Source organism: Mesoplodon bidens (assembly GCF_964165515.1).
Source record: "Mesoplodon bidens genome assembly, chromosome: X".
Taxonomy (NCBI): domain Eukaryota; kingdom Metazoa; phylum Chordata; class Mammalia; order Artiodactyla; family Ziphiidae; genus Mesoplodon; species Mesoplodon bidens.
The window spans coordinates 125,582,154-125,589,047 of NC_138163.1; the positions used below are offsets into that span (position 1 = coordinate 125,582,154).

The window sequence follows — 6,894 nt, forward strand, 5'->3', positions numbered from 1 at the left end:
GTTCCTGAACCCAATTCCAATGTGTGTGTTGGGGCTTCCCACAAAACAGCAAGCAATTCTTGGACACCAGCAGGTTTTCTGAGAATTCAACTCGATTCTGACACTATCTATTGTAGGTAGTGTCAGATTCCACAGGTTGAGGGCTCAGTCTTACAAGACTGCGCCCTGCCACCCCTCCTCATACGCCAGTCACAAGCCCAGGCTGTTACCTGTGCTTCTGACCTACTTGCTATAAATCAGAGGTTCCCACAACCTCCTGCTTGGGTTCAGTTAATTTGCTAGAGCAGCTCACAGAACTCAGAGAAATATTTTACTTACTAGGATAACAGTTTATTATAAAAGGACATAACTCAGGAACAGCCAGATGAGAGATGCACAGGGCAAGGTATGGGAAAAGGGCACGGAGCTTCCAGGCTGTCTCCTAGCTCCACTCTCCTCAATCTCCATGTGTTCACTAACCTGGAAGCTCTCTGAACCCTGTCCCTTTGGGTTTTTCTGGAGGCTTCATTACATAGTCATGATTGATTAAATCATTAGCCATTGGTGATTGATTCAACCTCCAGCCCCTCTCCCCTCCTGGAGGTCAGGGGGATGGGACTGGAAGTTCCAATCCACTAGTTACATGGTTGGCTCCTCTGGTGACCAGCCTCTATCCTTAGGTGATCCAGGGGCATTCCAAAAGTAACCTCAATAACATAACAAAAGATACCTTGATCACTCTCATCACTTAAAACATTTTAAGGATTTTAGAAGCTCAGTGCCAGAAACCAGGATGGAGACCAAATATGTATTTCTTATTGTAAATCACAGTATCACAACTATATTCTCTCCTTAAAAAAAATTAATTAATTAATTAAATTTGGGCTGCATTGGGTCTTTGTTGCTGCGCGTGGGCTTTCTCTGGTTGTGGCGAGCAGGGGCTATTCTTTGTTGCGGTGTGCGGGCTTCTCATTGCGGTGGCTTCTCTTGTTGTGGACCATGGGCTCTAGGCACTCGGGCTTCAGTAGTTATGGTGCACCGGCTTGGTTGCTCCGTGGCATGTGGGATCTTCCCAGACCAGGGCTCAAACCCTCGTCCCCTGCATTGGCAGGTGGATTCTTAACCACTGTGCCACCAGGGAAGTCCCAGTATATTTTCTTTTATGTCTAGCTTTTACTCAACGTTATTGTTGTGAGATTCGTCCTCATAGTGTTTAGCAGTAGTTGGTTTATCCCATTGCTGTGTAGTCTTTCTTTGTATGAAAATACCACAGTTTAATTATGTATAGCTTGTATTAGTCAGAAAAAAACAACCAGTTTAAAAAATAAAAATAGAAGTTACAGCTCAAATTGGAGGTATTTCATAATTGAATTTTTCCCACGATGTTAGTCTGCATTTATGTTACTTGAGTCTTTTTTTTTTTTTTTTTTTTTTGCGGTACGCAGGCCTCTCACTGCTGTGGCCTCTCCCGTTGCGGAGCACAGGCTCCGGACGCACAGGCTCAGCGGCCATGGCAAAACTCGAAACCCTTCATTCCGCCTCATTCCTGCCCTGGCTCAGGCTGGATAAAGGGAACCTAGCTCTCTCATTAGCGCCCCTCCCAGTACTGTGATGGAACCTAGCTCTCTCATTAGCGCCCCTCCCAGTACTGTGATGCCAGCGTTCAAACCTACTACAAGATATGATACGACAGCATTGCACTCAGTGTCCTCCTGGCGGCAGAGATGAATGACTCAGACCCATAGCCGAGCCTACATAATTCTACAGGAGTCTGTGGCTTATGTTTCACATACAGTCCTTTAGGTTTAATGTAAAATGTAACTACGGAAGCAATCATAATCTTAGCGCTGAAATGACCTCAGACGTAATCTCACCCAGTTTTCACCGAGCAGGGCAGGAGGCGATGTCTTTAGTGGTCTTTCCAGGCCGCACCGTGGTGGGCGGCCCAAGCCAGAAGAGACTCCTGACTCACATTTGGAGGCCCGCAGCCACCCTGAGTAAAAAGCTTCTGAGCTCCTTGACAAAAGCAGTTAGGACTCATGCTCTGTTGTTCATTTGTCTCCAGCACTTACTCTGTAGCCTTGAGGTTGTGGAGCATCCGCTTCACAATTTGGAACTGTGTTTGATCTGGATTCTTATTCCTAAACGTGGGCAATAATGCCCTTCAGTTTTTAAAGGGTTATTCTAAATCACTAATGGAAGAATTCTCATTCTGTCGCTCTCTAAACTTCAGCCAGGACTCCAATTCAACTTGAGTTGGTATTCTGAGAACATATCCATATTAAGTTTATTAAGGCAGTAAGTGGGTGAAGTAACTTTTTTATGCGTTGCTTTTCAGGAGTTGAAGATTTACCAGTCCTAGGTGACCAAGCAGTTTCGCAAATAACCCTCCAGCAAGTTTAAAAATAATTAGGCCCAACTCAGAGAAAGCGGAGTTGCTCTGGTTGCACAAAAAAGATGTCTAGCTGCTCCGGTGAATTCGATGTGGTTTGTATTTCATAATTGAAAATCTGTCTTTGTTCTTTTCCTTGTGTTCTATTTTTTTTTTTCTAAATCGAATTGAATTTTGTACAGTGAAATGCAGAGATCGTAAATATACAGTTCATGAGTTTTGGACAGTGATGTATAAAGCTGCTATGAACATTTGTGTGCAAGTTTTTAAATTTTAACTACCTACCAAGAGTCATTTTTTTTCTGACTCTTCACATAATTATATGAAAGCACTTTGCAAAGCATAGGGCCCTATACAAAGGTAACATGGTATATTTTTATAAGTATTAATATATAGCCCAATTCCACATTACTTTGTCTTTTGAAACATACATACTTCTATGTATGTTTAGAATTATTCCTATAGTTCATAGTCCATTCTTAGAATAAAGAGTTACTAAATGAAATGTAATGGCTGTTTACTGTCTATTTACTTATTTATGCCCTGTCTTATTCCCCCAAAGTGTTTTAGGTGATTTAGAGATCAATCTATCAAGAAACATAGGTGTGGGGAATCCCCTGGTGGTTCAGTGCTTCCGACTCCTCAAGATTTGTGACCGCCTGGAGGGGTGGGATGGGGAGGGTGGGAGGGAGGGAGATGCATGAGGGAAGGGATGTGGGAACAGATGTATATGTATGACTGATTCACTTTGTTATAAAGCAGAAACTAATTAAAAAAATAAATAAATAAACTTTAAAAAAAAAAAAAAAAAAGATTCTATCCCTGGTGGAGGAACTAAGATCCCACAAGCCTCCAAGTGCGGGGGCGGGGTGGGGGGGGGAAGATAGGTGCTTAAGTGTTTCCTATTTTGTCCACGGAGTGGTACTGTTGGTCTATTTAAAAATCAAAAGCCATGAACAGGATCCTTTGTAGTTAAAAATACTTGCTTTTACAGCAGTTCTGGTGCCAAATTACCAGAAGAATAGTCTTTCTACCCCGAGGTACACAAGAGGAAAACGATGTCTTAAGTGTGGTTAAGTTAATGAGAAAACACTTTTTTGAAGGGCATTTTTTCCTACAGTCATAGTATTTACAAAGGTCCCTTGATATCACAGATTGGCTTTTGGAGCTTCTTTTAAGTGAAATTGAAGTCCTCAGTTTTTCTTTAAGTTCTATCATCTTTCCTTTTAATTTATTAATAAATTTTCCTTAGATAAGAACACGAATCTCAACTTATGATGATGATAACATTGACCTTTATGCATATGAACCACATACGGCATATGTCTATAATGTAAGTAATGTTAGTTGCCATTTGCCAAATATATTAACACTTGACCATTTTAAAGAAAAAATTCTTCATAGAGTTCCTCTAAACTCACACTCAAGAAAATATTAGTCTCTCCTGTATTTGTCTGCTTCCTTTCATTAGACAATGAGCAATTAACCATTTCACTTCTCTCTTTTCCTTGTAGAGTAGAAAACTCAGAGCCGTTTTTACTCATTTTTTCAGTGCAAAACTCTAAACCCCTGTCCTTCTGATATAATAAATTCTTTCCTTAATCCCTTTCTTAATTAGCAGTGATCATTTTCATTCTCATATCAACATGAGGTTTTTTATTTTGTCTCTGCTTTAGATTAATATTTCTGAAACTCTTTGAAAAGTTAGTGAAAAATAAAAACAAGTAAATAAATAGTGTTTTTTCCCCACTTACTGTTCAAGTTTGACTTTCATAGAAGTAAAGTATTAACTACTCAATTTTTAAAATATCAGCAGGGAAGTGTTATGTCTAACATATCCTACAACGAAGAGCAACAAAAAACAGTTCGGGATACCCTTACTCACTGCCAGGTACAAAAAGTTCTGTCTCTCAAATGTAGTTTTCTAAAATATTAAGCTTAAATAAATTCTCTTTATATCATATAAAGAGGTGTACAATTGAAATTTTGCTGTATCAAATTGCTTATGATTATCGCTCTCATTGTGATGATTTTTTTTAACAATTTCTAGTTAGAATAGCATCTTCAGGTGAAAGTTTTGCAATAGCAATATGGAGGTTTCATAGCCTTTTGTAAAAGCCCTTAACTGATCAAATGTATAATAGTTATGTCTCCTTCATCTAAATTGCTCAATACTGAATTAATTTCCCTTACAAAATCTTTAAAGGAAGTTGGCTGATTTGGATAAAACTTAATATGTGCCTAAATGCATGTCAAGATATCTCAACTGAAACAAAAGGGCAGCCCACCACTTTTTAAAGAGTTTGTCTTTCATAGTTTTGAGGGGATTTTGTAAAAATTGACGTGTTGGTGGAGACTGATAGAAGTATGTAATTATCAAGGATTTTGTGAGCGGCATACCCTAGAAGCAATGAACATTTATAAACAAATACATGTTTCTTAACATATAAAAAAGTTTCTTGAATACAATGAACATACTTTGAAAAGTAAAAAATGTTTATGGGAGTCCTTATCATTATAGAGAACAGCAGTGGAATACTTAAAGGGAACGTGTCTTGTCTTCCGGGGAAGATGTACAGAGAGTGGGAATGCAGGGACGACGTAGGGAGTTCTGATTTTTGAACAGTGCTCTCCCCTGCTTGCTTTACATCAGCATCCACGATGAACTGGGTTGACACTGCTCTGCCAGGGCCTTCTGAGCGATTGTGCAAGATGTGTTGGGATAGAGTATCTCCGCTAAGACATGCCCAGGTTCCAAAGTCACAGCTAAGGGATGCTGTCCATTTCTCCTAATGTGCTAGCTCCCTCCTTTCTTCAGCGCCTTCCCTTACCAGTCTAGACCACACGGTGCAGCCCTTCCATCTGTTCTTTTTTAATCCTCGCCTAGCACCCCCTTTAGTAAAACCCCAGCCCTGTCCAGGCTGGGAAGCAGAGGGGAGGACCTCCACTGGGGACTGGTGATCCTCAGACAACCCCGATCCTGTACTCTTATGTCGTGGAGAAAATGGAGGGTGTGGTGCAGAAATCCCCTCCGAGTCCTGATTCCTCTCCCCACAGCCCTCACACTTGCCTGGATCCATCTCTGACGACCTCCTTCCCGACCACTGGAGTGGGAAAAGTGTTTCCTCTGTAAGGCTAACACCTCTGCTGGTTTCTGCATCTGACCCTCTTGCCCTGTGCTCAGACACCTCCCTTCATCCCCCTGTCTCTTGTGTCTTCAGCCTCTGTCTCCATCCCTCTCAGCATAGTCATTCTCCCACAGGTTTAAAAAAGCCACTTTGTGCCTCCCATCCCTCTATAGCTGTCATCCTCTCTCTCTCCTTCCCATCGTAACCCAGCTCTTTGATCATCATTTATGTTCACTTTCTAAACATTTGACTTCCTGTTTTCTGTTTGGGTGTTTTTAATTTCTGTTTTAATTGTTTTAATTGAAGTATAGCTGATTTGTAATATTGTGTTAGTTCCAGGTGTAGAGCATAGTAATTTGGGGTTTTGGCTGATTATATTCCATTATGGGTTATTATGAGATTTGGGGTATAATTCCCTGTGCTCTACAGTAAATCCTTGTTTATCTGTTTTATGTATAGTAGTTTATATCAGTTAATCCCATACTCCTAATTTGTTGGGTATTTTAGAATATACTGCTCCTTCTGCCCTGTATGCTCTGTACATCTCTACCTAGTGAACACCTTCTCATCTTTTCATTCTCAACGCAGATACCTCCTTCTTCGAAAATCCTGCCACGACTGCCAGCCTGGATTAGGTCTTGCTCTTCTGTGCACGCTTAGCCTCTTGTTCTTATCTGTATCGTGGCAATAATAATACTAACAGGTGACTGAGCACTATCAGACCAGTCATCATGTACTATTATTATTATGTTGGTATTAATACTGTAGCATGTTGTTTTGTCCTCAACAGAACTGAGAGAGGATTTCATCCCAATTCTATTTATAAGGAAATTGAACAACAGAGAAGTTAAGTAACTTAAACCCAACTGTGTTCCCCTAGAGCCTGTGCTAGTTATTCAGGGCTGAGAGCCAGCGGGTCTCACGCTTCATCGTGCATCAGAATCACCTAGAGGGCTTGTGAAAACACAGGTCACTGCCCTCGATCTCAGAGTTCCCAATTCAGTAGATCTGAGTGGGAGATTTTTCATTTCCAACAAGCCAGTAGATGGTGTTGATGCTGCTGGTCCACGGAGCACACTGAAATCCACTGCTCCAGGCTGCCGATCACTTTCTCTGTTGACCTTGTCTCTTTACTTGTCTCTCTCCAGCTAAAATGGGAGTTCCTTAGGGTAGGAGCTGTTTTTTTCCTTTTTCTTTTTTTTTTCTTTTTAATGCCCACGTTCCCAGCATCTAGCAAAGGAGTTCTCACAGGTGGTAGGCCTTCAATAAATGTTTATTTGAATGAATGATGTAATGGTTCTGGCCTTTTACGTGTATTTTTGCCTGAATGAAATTTCTGTGTATTTCAAGAATTCTCCGGTTTTATCAGTCACATACTTGATTGGCATACAGGGG

At 40.8% G+C, this 6,894-nt stretch overlaps 1 long non-coding RNA gene across 1 annotated transcript; it reads left to right on the top strand.

Moving 5' to 3' along the window:
- The first annotated feature begins 1,624 nt into the window (after positions 1 to 1,624).
- Positions 1,625 to 4,273, top strand: LOC308608720. The gene is made up of 3 exons (XR_014014218.1): positions 1,625 to 2,466; positions 3,624 to 3,704; positions 4,185 to 4,273. It is a non-coding gene; the product is annotated as an uncharacterized lncRNA (long non-coding RNA).
- The last annotated feature ends 2,621 nt before the right edge of the window (positions 4,274 to 6,894 follow it).